Genomic DNA, 16,764 nt, shown 5'->3' on the forward strand with positions numbered 1-16,764 from the left:
GTTATGCATTGGCTAGAAAAGAGCCTACTGAAGGCTTGCGGGCCCATTCCAACAAGGCCAAAGCTATAACAACTGTGATGGCGAGAGAAGTGCCTGCCCTGGACATCTGCAAGGCTTTGACATGTCTGTAGATGCATACCTCCACACAGGTCAGCCAGGCTTTCAGTGAGGGCCATTTTTCTCTCTCAGTCCTTGTAAGGAAATGCCTCCTTGGCATGGTTGCCCCCTGACTTTTTGCCTTTGCTGATGCTATGTTTACAATTGAAAGTGTGCTGAGGCCTGCTAACCAGGCCCCAGCACCAGTGTTCTTTCCCTAACCTGTACTTTTGTATCCACAATTGGCAGACCCTGGCATCCAGATAAGTCCCTTGTAACTGGTACTTCTAGTACCAAGGGCCCTGATGCCAAGGAAGGTCTCTAAGGGCTGCAGCATGTCTTATGCCACCCTGGAGACCTCTCACTCAGCACAGACACACTGCTTGCCAGCTTGTGTGTGCTAGTGAGAACAAAACGAGTAAGTCGACATGGCACTCCCCTCAGGGTGCCATGCCAGCCTCTCACTGCCTATGCAAGTATAGGTCAGTCACCCCTCTAGCAGGCCTTACAGCCCTAAGGCAGGGTGCCCTATACCATAGGTGAGGGTACCAGTGCATGAGCATGGTACCCCTACAGTGTCTAAACAAAACCTTAGACATTGTAAGTGCAGGGCAGCCATAAGAGTATATGGTCTGGGAGGTTGTCAAACACGAACTCCACAGCACCATAATGGCTACACTGAAAACTGGGAAGTTTGGTATCAAACTTCTCAGCACAATAAATGCACACTGATGCCAGTGTACATTTTATTGTAAAATACACCACAGAGGGCACCTTAGAGGTGCCCCCTGAAACTTAACCGACTGTCTGTGTAGGCTGACTAGTTCCAGCAGCCTACCACACTAGAGACATGTTGCTGGCCCCATGGGGAGAGTGCCTTTGTCACTCTGAGGCCAGTAACAAAGCCTGCACTGGGTGGAGATGCTAACACCTCCCCCAGGCAGGAGCTGTAACACCTGGCGGTGAGCCTCAAAGGCTCACCCCTTTGTCACAGCCCAGCAGGGCACTCCAGCTTAGTGGAGTTGCCCGCCCCCTCCGGCCACGGCCCCCACTTTTGGCGGCAAGGCTGGAGGGAACAAAGAAAGCAACAAGGAGGAGTCACTGGCCAGTCAGGACAGCCCCTAAGGTGTCCTGAGCTGAGGTGACTCTAACTTTTAGAAATCCTCCATCTTGCAGATGGAGGATTCCCCCAATAGGGTTAGGATTGTGACCCCCTCCCCTTGGGAGGAGGCACAAAGAGGGTGTACCCACCCTCAGGGCTAGTAGCCATTGGCTACTAACCCCCCAGACCTAAACACGCCCTTAAATTTAGTATTTAAGGGCTACCCTGAACCCTAGAAAATTAGATTCCTGCAACAACAACAAGAAGGACTGCCTAGCTGAAAACCCCTGCAGAGGAAGACCAGAAGACAACAACTGCCTTGGCTCCAGAAACTCACCGGCCTGTCTCCTGCCTTCCAAAGAACTCTGCTCCAGCGACGCCTTCCAAAGGGACCAGCGACCTCTGACTCCTCTGAGGACTGCCCTGCTTCGACGACGACAAGAAACTCCAGAGGACAGCGGACCTGCTCCAAAAAGACTGCAACTTTATCCAAAGGAGCAGCTTTAAAGAACCCTGCAATCTCCCCGCAAGAAGCGTGAGACTTGCAACACTGCACCCGGCGACCCCGACTCGGCTGGTGGAGAACCAACACCTCAGGGAGGACCCCCAGACTACTCTACGACTGTGAGTACAAAAAAACCTGTCCCCCCTGAGCCCCCACAGCGCCGCCTGCACAGGGAATCCCGAGGCTTCCCCTGACCGCGACTCTCTGAAACCTAAGTCCCGACGCCTGGAAAAGACCCTGCACCCGCAGCCCCCAGGACCTGAAGGACCGGACTTTCACTGCAGAAGTGACCCCCAGGAGTCCCTCTCCCTTGCCCAAGTGGAGGTTTCCCCGAGGAAGCCCCCCCTTGCCTGCCTGCAGCGCTGAAGAGATCCCTTGATCTCTCATTGACTTCCATTACGAACCCGACGCTTGTTCTAACACTGCACCCGGCCGCCCCCGCGCCGCTGAGGGTGAAATTTCTGTGTGGGCTTGTGTCCCCCCCCGGTGCCCTACAAAACCCCCCTGGTCTGCCCTCCGAAGACGCGGGTACTTACCTGCTGGCAGACTGGAACCGGGGCACCCCCTTCTCTCCATTGAAGCCTATGTGTTTTGGGCACCACTTTGAACTCTGCACCTGACCGGCCCTGAGCTGCTGGTGTGGTGACTTTGGGGTTGCTCTGAACCCCCAACGGTGGGCTACCTTGGACCAAGAACTGAACCCTGTAAGTGTCGTACTTACCTGGTAAAACTAACAAAAACTTACCTCCCCCAGGAACTGTGAAAATTGCACTGTGTCCACTTTTAAAATAGCTATTTGTGAATAACTTGAAAAGTATACATGCAATTGAAATGATTCAAAGTTCCTAATGTACTTACCTGCAATACCTTTCAAACAAGATATTACATGTTAAATTTGAACCTGTGGTTCTTAAAATAAACTAAGAAAATATATTTTTCTATAACAAAACCTATTGGCTGGATTTGTCTCTGAGTGTGTGTACCTCATTTATTGTCTATGTGTATGTACAACAAATGCTTAACACTACTCCTTGGATAAGCCTACTGCTCGACCACACTACCACAAAATAGAGCATTAGTATTATCTCTTTTTACCACTATTTTACCTCTAAGGGGAACCCTTGGACTCTGTGCATGCTATTCCTTACTTTGAAATAGCACATACAGAGCCAACTTCCTACAGTGGTGGATCAGCGGTGGGGTACAAGACTTTGCATTTGCTGGACTACTCAGCCAATACCTGATCACACGACAAATTCCAAAATTGTCATTAGAAATTGATTTTTGCAATTTGAAAAGTTTTCTAAATTCTTAAAAGACCTGCTAGGGCCTTGTGTTAGATCCTGTTTAGCATTTCTTTTAGAGTTTAAAAGTTTGGTAAAAGTTTGAATTAGATTCTAGAACCAGTTTTAGATTCTTAAAAAGTATTCCAACTTTTAGAAGCAAAATGTCGAGCACAGATGTGAATGTGGTGGAACTCGACACCACACCTTACCTCCATCTACAGATGAGAGAGCTAAGGTCACTCTGTAAACTAAAGAAAATAGCAATGGGCCCCAAACCTACCAAAGTACAGCTCCAGGAGCTTTTGGCAGAGTTTGAAAAGGCCAACCCCTCTGAGGATGGCAACACAGAGGATGAAGATAGTGACTTGGAGGGAAATTCCCCCCCTCCAGTCCTACTTAGGGAGAGCAGGGCTTCTCAAGCCCTGACTCCACAAATAATAGTCAGAGATGCTGGTTCCCTCACAGGAGGGACCAACAACTCTGAAATCACTGAGGATAACTCCAGTGAAGAGGACATCCAGTTAGCCAGGATGGCCAAAAGATTGGCTTTGGAAAGACAGACCCTAGCCATAGAAAGGGAAAGACAAGAGATGGGCCTAGGACCCATCAATGGTGGCAGCAACATAACTAGGGTCAGAGATTCTCCTGACATGTTGAAAATCCCCAAAGGGATTGTAACTAAATATGAAGATGGTGATGACATCACCAAATGGTTCACAGCTTTTGAGAGGGCTTGTGTAACCAGAAAAGTGAACAAATCTCACTGGGGTGCTCTCCTTTGGGAAATGTTCACAGGAAAGTGTAGGGATAGACTCCTCACACTCTCTGGAAAAGATGCAGAATCTTATGACCTCATGAAGGGTACCCTGATTGAGGGCTTTGGATTCTCCACTGAGGAGTATAGGATTAGATTCAGGGGGGCTCAAAAATCCTCGAGCCAGACCTGGGTTGACTTTGTAGACTACTCAGTAAAAACACTAGATGGTTGGATTCAAGGCAGTGGTGTAAGTAATTATGATGGGCTGTACAATTTATTTGTGAAAGAACACCTGTTAAGTAATTGTTTCAATGACAAACTGCATCAGCATCTGGTAGACCTAGGACCAATTTCTCCCCAAGAATTGGGAAAGAAGGCGGACCATTGGGTCAAGACTAGGGTGTCCAAAACTTCCACAGGGGGTGACCAAAAGAAAGGGGTCACAAAACCTCCCCAGGGGAAAGGTGGTGAGACAGCCAAAAATAAAAATAGTAAAGAGTCTTCTACAGGCCCCCAAAAACCTGCACAGGAGGGTGGGCCCAGAGCCTCTTCACAAAACAATCCTGGGTACAAAGGTAAAAACTTTGATCCCAAAAAGGCCTGGTGTCGTAGCAGTAATCAGCCTGGACACCAAACTGGAGACAAGGCCTGTCCCAAGAAAGGTTCCACTCCAAACTCCAATCCAGGTAACACTGGAATGGCTAGTCTCCAAGTGGGATCAACAGTGTGCCCAGAGCAAATCAGGGTCCACACTGAAGCTACTCTAGTCTCTGAGGGTGGGGTGGATTTAGCCACACTAGCTGCCTGGCCGCCTAACATGCAAAAATACAGGCAGCAGCTCTTTATTAATGGGACAAGTGTAGAGGGCCTGAGGGATACAGGTGCCAGTGTCACCATGGTGACAGAGAAACTGGTTTCCCCTGGCCAATACCTGACTGGAAAAACCTATACAGTCACCAACGCTGACGATCAGACTAAAGCACATCCCATGGCAATGGTAACTTTAGAATGGGGAGGGGTCAATGGCCTGAAACAGGTGGTGGTCTCCTCAAACATCCCAGTAGACTGTCTGCTTGGAAATGACCTGGAGTCCTCAGCATGGGCTGAGGTAGAACTAAAAACCCATGCAGCCATGCTGGGTATCCCTGAACTGGTGTGTGTAAAAACAAGAGCACAATGCAAGGCACAGGGTGAAAAAGTAGAGCTGGAGTCTGGAAGAAAGGCCCAGCCTACCAAGAGAAAAGGAAAGTCAGTTGGGAAACCAACTGCAACACAGTCAGAAAAAGAGAACCTCTCTTCTCAGGAAGAAGTTCTGCCCTCTGAGGGAACTGAGCCTTTGGAGCTTGAACCTTATCAGGTTGAGCTCTTAGGCCCAGGGGGACCCTCAAGGGAGGAGCTGTGTAAGGGACAAGAAACCTGTCCCTCTCTTGAAGGCCTTAGGCAGCAAGCTGCTGAAGAGTCCAAGGGCAAGAAAAATGGAACACATAGGGTCTATTGGGAAGATGGACTCCTGTACACTGAGGCCAGAGACCCCAAACCTGGTGCCACTAGGAGAGTGGTAGTGCCTCAGTCGTTCAGAGAGTTTATTCTGACCTTAGCCCATGATATTCCCCTTGCTGGGCATTTGGGACAAACCAAGACGTGGGAGAGGTTAGTCAACCACTTCTACTGGCCCAATATGTCCCACAAGGTTAAGGAGTTTTGCCTCTCCTGCCCCACCTGTCAAGCCAGTGGTAAGACAGGTGGGCACCCAAAGACCCCCCTCATTCCACTTCCAGTGGTGGGGGTCCCCTTTGAAAGAGTGGGTGTGGACATAGTTGGTCCACTAGAACCTCCCACAGCCTCAGGAAATATGTACATCCTAGTAGTAGTGGATCATGCTACTAGGTATCCTGAAGCTATTCCCCTTAGGTCGACTACTGCCCCTGCAGTAGCCAAGGCCCTCATTGGTATCTTTACCAGAGTGGGTTTCCCTAAGGAGGTGGTGTCTGACAGAGGTACCAACTTCATGTCAGCATACCTAAAACACATGTGGAATGAGTGTGGGGTGACTTACAAATTCACTACACCATACCATCCACAAACTAATGGCTTAGTTGAGAGATTCAACAAGACATTAAAAGGCATGATCATGGGGCTCCCAGAAAAGCTCAAAAGGAGATGGGATGTCCTCTTGCCATGTCTGCTTTTCGCTTACAGAGAGGTGCCACAGAAGGGAGTAGGATTCTCACCCTTTGAACTTCTGTTTGGCCACCCTGTAAGGGGACCACTTGCTCTTGTTAAAGAAGGCTGGGAGAGACCTCTTCATGAGCCTAAACAGGACATAGTGGACTATGTACTTGGCCTTCGCTCTAGAATGGCAGAGTACATGGAAAAGGCAAGCAAAAACCTTGAGGCCAGCCAACAGCTCCAGAAGTTTTGGTATGACCAAAAGGCTGCAATGGTTGAGTTCCAACCAGGGCAGAAAATCTGGGTTCTGGAGCCTGTGGCTCCCAGGGCACTTCAGGACAAATGGAGTGGCCCTTACCCAGTGCTAGAAAGGAAGAGTCAGGTCACCTACCTGGTGGACCTGGGCACAAGCAGGAGCCCCAAGAGGGTGATCCATGTGAACCGCCTTAAGCTCTTCCATGACAGGGCTGATGTAAATCTGTTGATGGTAACAGATGAGGATCAGGAGGCAGAGAGTGAACCTCTCCCTGATCTTCTGTCATCAGACCCAAAAGATGGCTCAGTAGATGGAGTGATCTACTCAGACACCCTCTCTGGCCAACAGCAAGCTGATTGTAGGAGAGTCCTACAGCAGTTTCCTGAACTCTTCTCCCTAACCCCTGGTCAGACACACCTGTGTACCCATGATGTGGACACAGGAGACAGCATGCCTGTCAAAAACAAAATCTTTAGACAGTCTGACCATGTTAAGGAAAGCATCAAGGTGGAAGTCCACAAGATGCTGGAATTGGGAGTAATTGAGCGCTCTGACAGCCCCTGGGCTAGCCCAGTGGTCTTAGTCCCCAAACCTCACACCAAAGATGGAAAGAAAGAGATGAGGTTTTGTGTGGACTACAGAGGGCTCAACTCTGTCACCAAGACAGACGCCCATCCAATTCCTAGAGCTGATGAGCTCATAGACAAATTAGGTGCTGCCAAATTCTTAAGTACCTTTGACTTGACAGCAGGGTACTGGCAAATAAAAATGGCACCTGGAGCAAAAGAGAAAACAGCATTCTCCACACCTGATGGGCATTATCAGTTTACTGTTATGCCCTTTGGTTTAAAGAATGCCCCTGCCACCTTCCAAAGGTTGGTGAATCAAGTCCTTGCTGGTTTGGAGTCCTTTAGCACAGCTTATCTTGATGATATTGCTGTCTTTAGCTCCACCTGGCAGGATCACCTGGTCCACCTGAAGAAGGTTTTAAAGGCTCTGCAATCGGCAGGCCTCTCTATCAAGGCATCCAAATGCCAGATAGGGCAGGGAACTGTGGTTTACTTGGGCCACCTTGTAGGTGGAGGCCAAGTTCAGCCACTCCAACCCAAGATCCAGACTATTCTGGACTGGGTAGCTCCAAAAACCCAGACTCAAGTCAGGGCATTCCTTGGCTTGACTGGGTATTACAGGAGGTTTGTGAAGGGATATGGATCCATTGTGACAGCCCTCACTGAACTCACCTCCAAGAAAATGCCCAAGAAAGTGAACTGGACTGTGGAATGCCAACAGGCCTTTGACACCCTGAAACAAGCAATGTGCTCAGCACCAGTTCTAAAAGCTCCAGATTATTCTAAGCAGTTCATTGTGCATACAGATGCCTCTGAACATGGGATAGGGGCAGTTTTGTCCCAAACAAATGATGATGGCCTTGACCAGCCTGTTGCTTTCATTAGCAGGAGGTTACTCCCCAGGGAGCAGCGTTGGAGTGCCATTGAGAGGGAGGCCTTTGCTGTGGTTTGGTCCCTGAAGAAGCTGAGACCATACCTCTTTGGGACTCACTTCCTAGTTCAAACTGACCACAGACCTCTCAAATGGTTGATGCAAATGAAAGGTGAAAATCCTAAACTGTTGAGGTGGTCCATCTCCCTACAGGGAATGGACTTTATAGTGGAACACAGACCTGGGACTGCCCATGCCAATGCAGATGGCCTTTCCAGGTTCTTCCACTTAGAAAATGAAGACTCTCTTGGGAAAGGTTAGTCTCATCCTCTTTCGTTTGGGGGGGGGTTGTGTAAGGAAATGCCTCCTTGGCATGGTTGCCCCCTGACTTTTTGCCTTTGCTGATGCTATGTTTACAATTGAAAGTGTGCTGAGGCCTGCTAACCAGGCCCCAGCACCAGTGTTCTTTCCCTAACCTGTACTTTTGTATCCACAATTGGCAGACCCTGGCATCCAGATAAGTCCCTTGTAACTGGTACTTCTAGTACCAAGGGCCCTGATGCCAAGGAAGGTCTCTAAGGGCTGCAGCATGTCTTATGCCACCCTGGAGACCTCTCACTCAGCACAGACACACTGCTTGCCAGCTTGTGTGTGCTAGTGAGAACAAAACGAGTAAGTCGACATGGCACTCCCCTCAGGGTGCCATGCCAGCCTCTCACTGCCTATGCAAGTATAGGTCAGTCACCCCTCTAGCAGGCCTTACAGCCCTAAGGCAGGGTGCCCTATACCATAGGTGAGGGTACCAGTGCATGAGCATGGTACCCCTACAGTGTCTAAACAAAACCTTAGACATTGTAAGTGCAGGGTAGCCATAAGAGTATATGGTCTGGGAGGTTGTCAAACACGAACTCCACAGCACCATAATGGCTACACTGAAAACTGGGATGTTTGGTATCAAACTTCTCAGCACAATAAATGCACACTGATGCCAGTGTACATTTTATTGTAAAATACACCACAGAGGGCACCTTAGAGGTGCCCCCTGAAACTTAACCGACTGTCTGTGTAGGCTGACTAGTTCCAGCAGCCTGCCACACTAGAGACATGTTGCTGGCCCCATGGGGAGAGTGCCTTTGTCACTCTGAGGCCAGTAACAAAGCCTGCACTGGGTGGAGATGCTAACACCTCCCCCAGGCAGGAGCTGTAACACCTGGCGGTGAGCCTCAAAGGCTCACCCCTTTGTCACAGCCCAGCAGGGCACTCCAGCTTAGTGGAGTTGCCCGCCCCCTCCGGCCACGGCCCCCACTTTTGGCGGCAAGGCTGGAGGGAACAAAGAAAGCAACAAGGAGGAGTCACTGGCCAGTCAGGACAGCCCCTAAGGTGTCCTGAGCTGAGGTGACTCTAACTTTTAGAAATCCTCCATCTTGCAGATGGAGGATTCCCCCAATAGGGTTAGGATTGTGACCCCCTCCCCTTGGGAGGAGGCACAAAGAGGGTGTACCCACCCTCAGGGCTAGTAGCCATTGGCTACTAACCCCCCAGACCTAAACACGCCCTTAAATTTAGTATTTAAGGGCTACCCTGAACCCTAGAAAATTAGATTCCTGCAACAACAACAAGAAGGACTGCCTAGCTGAAAACCCCTGCAGAGGAAGACCAGAAGACAACAACTGCCTTGGCTCCAGAAACTCACCGGCCTGTCTCCTGCCTTCCAAAGAACTCTGCTCCAGCGACGCCTTCCAAAGGGACCAGCGACCTCTGACTCCTCTGAGGACTGCCCTGCTTCGACGACGACAAGAAACTCCCGAGGACAGCGGACCTGCTCCAAAAAGACTGCAACTTTATCCAAAGGAGCAGCTTTAAAGAACCCTGCAATCTCCCCGCAAGAAGCGTGAGACTTGCAACACTGCACCCGGCGACCCCGACTCGGCTGGTGGAGAACCAACACCTCAGGGAGGACCCCCGGACTACTCTACGACTGTGAGTACCAAAACCTGTCCCCCCTGAGCCCCCACAGCGCCGCCTGCAGAGGGAATCCCGAGGCTTCCCCTGACCGCGACTCTCTGAAACCTAAGTCCCGACGCCTGGAAAAGACCCTGCACCCGCAGCCCCCAGGACCTGAAGGACCGGACTTTCACTGTAGAAGTGACCCCCAGGAGTCCCTCTCCCTTGCCCAAGTGGAGGTTTCCCCGAGGAAGCCCCCCCTTGCCTGCCTGCAGCGCTGAAGAGATCCCTTGATCTCTCATTGACTTCCATTACGAACCCGACGCTTGTTCTAACACTGCACCCGGCCGCCCCCGCGCCGCTGAGGGTGAAATTTCTGTGTGGGCTTGTGTCCCCCCCCGGTGCCATACAAAACCCCCCTGGTCTGCCCTCCGAAGACGCGGGTACTTACCTGCTGGCAGACTGGAACCGGGGCACCCCCTTCTCTCCATTGAAGCCTATGCGTTTTGGGCACCACTTTGAACTCTGCACCTGACCGGCCCTGAGCTGCTGGTGTGGTGACTTTGGGGTTGCTCTGAACCCCCAACGGTGGGCTACCTTGGACCAAGAACTGAACCCTGTAAGTGTCGTACTTACCTGGTAAAACTAACAAAAACTTACCTCCCCCAGGAACTGTGAAAATTGCAGTGTCCACTTTTAAAATAGCTATTTGTGAATAACTTGAAAAGTATACATGCAATTGAAATGATTCAAAGTTCCTAATGTACTTACCTGCAATACCTTTCAAACAAGATATTACATGTTAAATTTGAACCTGTGGTTCTTAAAATAAACTAAGAAAAGATATTTTTCTATAACAAAACCTATTGGCTGGATTTGTCTCTGAGTGTGTGTACCTCATTTATTGTCTATGTGTATGTACAACAAATGCTTAACACTACTCCTTGGATAAGCCTACTGCTCGACCACACTACCACAAAATAGAGCATTAGTATTATCTCTTTTTACCACTATTTTACCTCTAAGGGGAACCCTTGGACTCTGTGCATGCTATTCCTTACTTTGAAATAGCACATACAGAGCCAACTTCCTACAGTCCTGTAAAACGTTCTGGTGTGAGTCCACTCCTCACACTCTTCACCCCACTTTTTTTAAAGCTGAGGAATCTTCATTTAGAAGTATCCTTCAGAAGTACAAGTTACTTACCTTTGGTAAAACTGCCTTTGGTGGATACTGTTATCTAACTGCATATTCCTCACTGTTTTCTGTCCTCCCCATTCTGTGCATTAAACATCTGCACAACGTATTAAGGCCCTGCACCCATCTGAAGCTTCATCCAACCAAGTCAGAATTTCTGGTATTTCTGAAAAGTGGCAAACAGAACAAACTTGGCTCAATTATATGAACTTGATAGCTTCAGACTCCTACTTTCACTGAATGCCACATCACTTGGATTCACCCTGTAGACCAACCTTACCCTCAAGAAACACATTGCAATAAAAACAAAGATGGTCTGGTACCAGCTCAGTCTTCTAAGGAAAGTAAAACAGTTTCTTCCAGAAAGACATTCCAGATGTGCTGTACCAGTCTGTAGCAGGGAGGCCAGACCCTGTGAAAACAATGTTGGCCAAAAGTACCTAGGTCCCACGGACCCGTAACCCAGGGGCATAGGGAAATGCATCACATCGTTATGTGTGGAAAAGCGTGCCGACGTATGGATGCACAAGGGAGGAGAAGACGGGAAATGGAGCAGCAAAGGAGTCAGAGGCAGAGACTGGTGGGAGAAGAAGAAAGGAGATGGAGACCACAGGAGCAAGGAGAGCGCAGATGGGGACCCGAGCAGCGAGGAGAGCATGGCCGGAAACCCGAGGAGCGAAGAGAAAGAAGAGTGAGACCCAAGGAGAAGGGACGGGGGAAGCAGGACAGGAGAAGACACCCGACCAAGAACATCCAGGAGGAACGCTGAGGCCTGCCACGTCCATGGAGGGGCGTGGCTGTCACAGGTACACGATCGCTTACCCGATTGGTTTCAGGGTTGGTCACAGGGGAGAAGGGGGGGAATAGAGACTCAGTTGGCACTATTCTAATCCCTCCCACTGATACAGACTGGGTGTTCTACGGTAGATGGTGGCCCTAGGGTGATCCAAAAATTCTTCGGCACGCATTGGTGACACACGACACCCGGGTATCCCGATGCATATTTCTCTACTCCATCTAACTTGAGTTTCTTCCTCCTCCCCCTTTCTCTACCTCCCCCCCACGGTACCTGTGGTTATGCTTGCAAGCCCCTAAGACAAGAGAAAAAAATATAAGAAAAAAAAAATCAATCAGACAGCACTTACCTGAAATGGGGCCTTTTTTTCCTTTTCTCCTCATGATCACGGGTGACGAGGAGCTTGAAGGAAGTTGGCACATTCCTGTAATGAATGAAAGAAAGACCTCATAAGAAAACAGAAGAAAGGAAAGAGGAAACAGACAAAACAATAAAACTGAACTATCCCCAGAAGAAGACTGGATTCCTTTATTTATTTTTTTGTTTTTCGACAGCCCAACTAATAAACGCCACGGCTGTACCCCAGATACTGTTCTCCATGTGTTCCTTCTACAAAGTCCTTGTACACTTCCATCTAGATGATGGCTCAGTTCCAGGCCACCCAGAACCCACATCTTCATGCTACTGCACATCCCATCCAGATCTTGAAGAAATATGATCACATCACCCCAACCTGGTGGAATTCTATTGGCTCCTCTTTGGCGCCGATACCGTTGGTGTCGCCCGAAAGACCTTTGACGCCGGTGACATCACCTGCGAGACCAATGGTGCGGATGACGTTGTCCCATACTCAGTCGACGCCGGTGAAGCGGGCCTGGGTGCCGTCGGCGCCAATGGATTCGTAGAGCAGTAAAAGATTGCCACAAAGCCCCAAAGCACAACCTGTTGGCGCACATGATTTTTCACTGGGAAATGTTTCCAGATCTTTTCGGGGTGCCTGGCATAGTCTAGAAGTAAGGAATTGTAGTTAGAGAGAAGTAATGTATTTTTCTGATGGATACAACTAACTGTGGATTCCTCACCTTATGAATTCTCCCAATGCTTCAGCATTCAGCAGAAATTTTTCTTCCCAGCTCTCTACTTCGACAAGGATGTCACAATTGCCCGACTCCCACGCGACTCCGTCTGACGTCATCATGGCAATAAGAGGTCTTCGCCGGCGTGCTGACGTCAGTTCCCATTTTTCCGTACCTTTGAAGCATAATGGTTTTTTTCCTAGCTCTTGGGAGTTACTGTTACCGAAGATGTTTAATTGTAGGTTACAATGTCTCCTCCTCGGAAATCCGGACTCAAACCTTGTCGGGAGTGCGGGGGGCGCATGTCAGTGACTGACCCGCACAATGACTGCCTGTGGTGCTTGAGTTCTAAGCACGATGTGGAGGAGTGTGGTTCATGCCAGAGGATGAACCCAAAGGCGCTCAAGGAGCGGGAAGCCAAACTCTTTTTGGCCAAGGCGAAGGAGAAGCATAGGAGTCATTGGAGGTCTTCTTCCAGAAAATCCTCGAGGTCGCACAAGAAACGGCGTTGGCATGATTCCCGGCATTGTTCGGATAGAGGTCGGTCCCAATCGAGGTCTCCATCAAGTCGGCGTCGTGCGACGTGGGAGGTTAGTCCGACGGCGACTCCATCACCTCGGAGTCCTCAAGCTTCTCCGGCACCTTCAGTCTTCGAGGTGGTTGGGCCTCAGGAGAGTCCTCGCTTTTTGCCTGGAGCGCAATCATACACTGAGGATCCGGCGCCGGTGCTGGCGCCACAGGAGGAACAGGGGTATCCAGACTTCCCGGCTCCGGGTGCGGATCCAGCGGCATTCTTAAATGCCATGTTCAATATCTTCAATTCTATGGCTTCTGGTGGTGCACCGGCTGGTCCCACAGGTCCTTTGGCCTTTTCAATAGGCGCTCCGGCTCCGTATAGACCGGCGTCGTTTATGCCCTTTTGCTCTGCGGAGGGTGTTGGTCCGGAACTGGCGCCGATACTGTTGGTGTCGCCCAGAAGACCTTTGACGCCAGTGACATCACCTGCGAGACCAATGGTGCGGATGACGTCGTCCCATACTCAGTCGACGCCAGTGAAGTGGCCCCAGGGGGACCCGGGTTTCCTGTCGAAACATCCGACTCCGTAGAGTTTGGTGGTCCAGGCTTCATGCTTGTCTCATTCGGCTCCTGGTTCCTTCCCTGGCACGCCTTCAGACAGGGAATCCAAGAGGATGGAGCAGTCTGCCAAAAAGACCTTTTATTCATGTAGCATGGTCCTCAAATCTGCCAATGCGACTTGTGTTTTGGGCAGATACATACATGCTGTGATGGACGCGGCCAAGGCTGTGCTACCGGATCTGCCTTTGGAGATGCAGGGGCTCCTGTCGGATGCTCAGGCTGCTGCTACCTAAGTTATACAGTCGGGTCTGGACACTACAGACTCCATTGTCACCAGAAGACATGCGTGGTTGAGGTCTTCTGGGTTCTCGATGACCCTCTTGGACCTGCCCTTTGATGGGGTCAAATTGTCTGGGGCTAAAGCTGACTCTGCATTAGAGCGCTTAAAGGAGAGTAGGCCTACTGCCAAGTCCTTGGGCCTGCAGGCTTTCCCTGACACCCCATTCAGAACCTTTAGGAGGTTTAGGGGGTTCGGACGAGGAGCTTTCTTTCGTGGGAGACCCGAACCAGCAGGCCAACAACCCTCAAGTCTGCCCTATAGATCTTATAGAGGGCGGAGTAGAGTTAGAACAAGAGGGGCCACCCAGCAGCACTCTGCCTCTTCCTCCAGGGGGCTCAGCAAGGAAAGCAACCTTAGTTCTCCACCCATTACGTCTCATGTTTCTCCTGTAGGGGGAAGGTTATTTCATTTTCTCCGTGGGTGGGAGTTAATCATATCGGACTCCTGGGTCCTCAATATTTTGGGGAAAGGTTATGCCCTTCCTTTTTGGGAGTTACCCCCTCCCACCCCTCCCCGCCCATCCTTTTGTACAGAACATCTCCTGTTGTTACAGCAGGAAGTTCTAGTCCTTTTATCAAAAGGTGCAGTGGAGTTGGTTCCAGAGCAGGAAAGGGGTCAGGGTTGTTAGTCAGGATATTTTCTGATCCCCAAGAAAGATGGTCGTTTGAGGCCTATCCTGGACCTGAGGGTTTGGAATTGGTTCCTCAAACAGGAGACATTCAAAATGCTGACACTAGCGCAGGTCCTTCAGGCGTTGAGCAAAGAGGATTGGATGGTGTAGGTCAACTTGCAGGATGCTTACTTTCATATCCCTATTCTCAAATCGCACAGGAAGTATCTCCGGTTTGTGGTGGGGTCACAAAACTACCAGTTTGCGGTCCTTCCATTTGGTCTTACTTCCACACCTCGAGTCTTCACGTAGGTGATGGCGGTGGTTGCAGCAAGTCTCAGGAGGAAGGGAATAGCGGTATTCCCTTACCTGGACAATTAGTTGATCAAAGCCAAGTCTCCAGAGCTCGTGTTGCATCACCTGCGGATGACAACCCAGTTGTTGTTCGATCTGGGCTTTTCGATAAACGTTCCCAAATCTCACCTGGATCCCTCTCAGCGCCTCCTGTTCATAGGGGCAGTACTGGACACAACATTGGATTGGGCCTTTCCTCCGCAGATTCAGGACATTCAGGCGTTGATTCCAATGTTTTGAAATGGAGCGATTGTTCCAGTCCTCAAGGTCCTACGTCTGCTCGGTCTGTTTGCTTCTGCATTCTGTTGGTCACTCATGCACGCTGGCATATGAGGGCTCTTCAGTGGTGCCTCCGCAGGCAGTGGTTTCAGCACAAAGGGGATCTCGAGGAGTCGATAACAATCTCCAGAGACACTGCAGCGGACCTACAATGGTGGGCTGTGGACGCAACCTTTCCCAAGGTAGGACGTTTTTGCTACCGCCTCCAGTGGCTACGGTTATAACGGATGCTTCAACTCTAGGGTGGGAAGCTCATCTGGGGGACCTGGAGGTCAAAGGTCATTGATCTCCAGTGGAACAGATGTTTCATATCAATCTGTTGGAATTGCGGGCGATACGTCTGGCTCTCAAGGCCTTCCTCCCTTCCCTTCACTGACAGTCGGTCCAGGTCCTGATGGACAACACTACCGCGATGTGGTATATAAACAAGCAGGGAGGAGTAGGATCGTACCTTCTCTGCAGAGAGGCTCTGTGGCTCTGGTCCTGGGCTCAGGACCATCGGATTTGCTTAGTAGCAAACCATCTGGCCGGAGTTCTGAACATGCATGCAGACAGACAGTCTCAGTCGGCGTTTCTCAGCCGATCGCGAGTGGTGGCTCCATCCAGACCTGACATGTTACATCTTCCAGATGTGGGGGTTTCTTCAGGTAGAGCTGTTTGCCACTTGGGAAAACACGCACTGCCTGTCGTTCTGCAGCCTCCAGTATCTGGTGCAAGGAGCATTGGGGGATGCGTTTCAGATGTCCTGGAATGGCCAGTTGCTTTACACGTTTCCCCCCACACCCTTGATTCCTCAGGTTCTGAGGAAGATTCGCCAAGACCGGGCCCAAGTCATCTTAATAGCTTCGGATTGGCCGAGAAGGATGTGGTACACAGATCTTCTCCAGCTTTCACTGTGCCCTCCGCTCCGTCTCCCTCACAGGGCAGATCTCCTCTCGCAGTCGCAGGGGCAGGTTCTACACCCCCACCTCCAGAGCCTGCACCTTCATGCCTGGAGATTGAACAGGGCAATCCGAGTTCCTTTTATCTCCCGCCAGGAGTGGTGGACGTTATTTTATCGGCCAGGCAACACTCCACCAAGAATATCTGTGGTGGCAGATGGGCAAAAATTTTTGATTGGTGTGGAGAGAAGCAAGTTGATCCCTTACGAGCCCATTTGTCGGACGTTTTATTGTTTGCATTTTCCTTGCCGCAGAAGGGTTGTGCAGTTGCGACTGTCAAGAGCTATTTATCAGCACTGTCGGCCTTTCTGTGCCTTCCTGACCAACCTTCCTTGTTTAAGTCCCCTATAGGTGTAAGGTTCTTAAAAGGACTAACCAATAGGTTTCCTCCCACTCCTTTTGTTATGCCTCAGTGGGATTTGAATTTGGTTCTCACTTTTCTGATGGTTTCACGGTTTGAACCTTTGCATTCTTACCCGTTAAGGCTTTTGGTTTTGAAGACAGTGTTCCTCACAGCCATCACGTCTGCTAGGCGTGTG

At 50.2% G+C, this 16,764-nt stretch overlaps 1 protein-coding gene and 1 long non-coding RNA gene across 3 annotated transcripts in view; one reads left to right on the forward strand and one right to left on the reverse strand.

Annotated features, from left to right (window-relative positions):
• The window catches only part of AGBL3 (AGBL carboxypeptidase 3), a 480,467-nt gene that overhangs the window by 459,255 nt on the left and 4,448 nt on the right, over positions 1 to 16,764 (forward strand). The gene's annotated exons all lie outside the window — the stretch shown is intronic.
• The window catches only part of LOC138287490 (uncharacterized), a 153,345-nt gene that overhangs the window by 92,126 nt on the left and 44,455 nt on the right, over positions 1 to 16,764 (reverse strand). Inside the window, exon 2 of the long non-coding RNA XR_011202224.1 lies at positions 11,898 to 11,972. This is a non-coding gene — a long non-coding RNA (uncharacterized lncRNA). The remainder of the gene's footprint in view (positions 1 to 11,897; positions 11,973 to 16,764) is intronic.

This window comes from Pleurodeles waltl, chromosome 4_1, assembly GCF_031143425.1.
Source record: "Pleurodeles waltl isolate 20211129_DDA chromosome 4_1, aPleWal1.hap1.20221129, whole genome shotgun sequence".
Lineage (NCBI taxonomy): Eukaryota > Metazoa > Chordata > Amphibia > Caudata > Salamandridae > Pleurodeles > Pleurodeles waltl.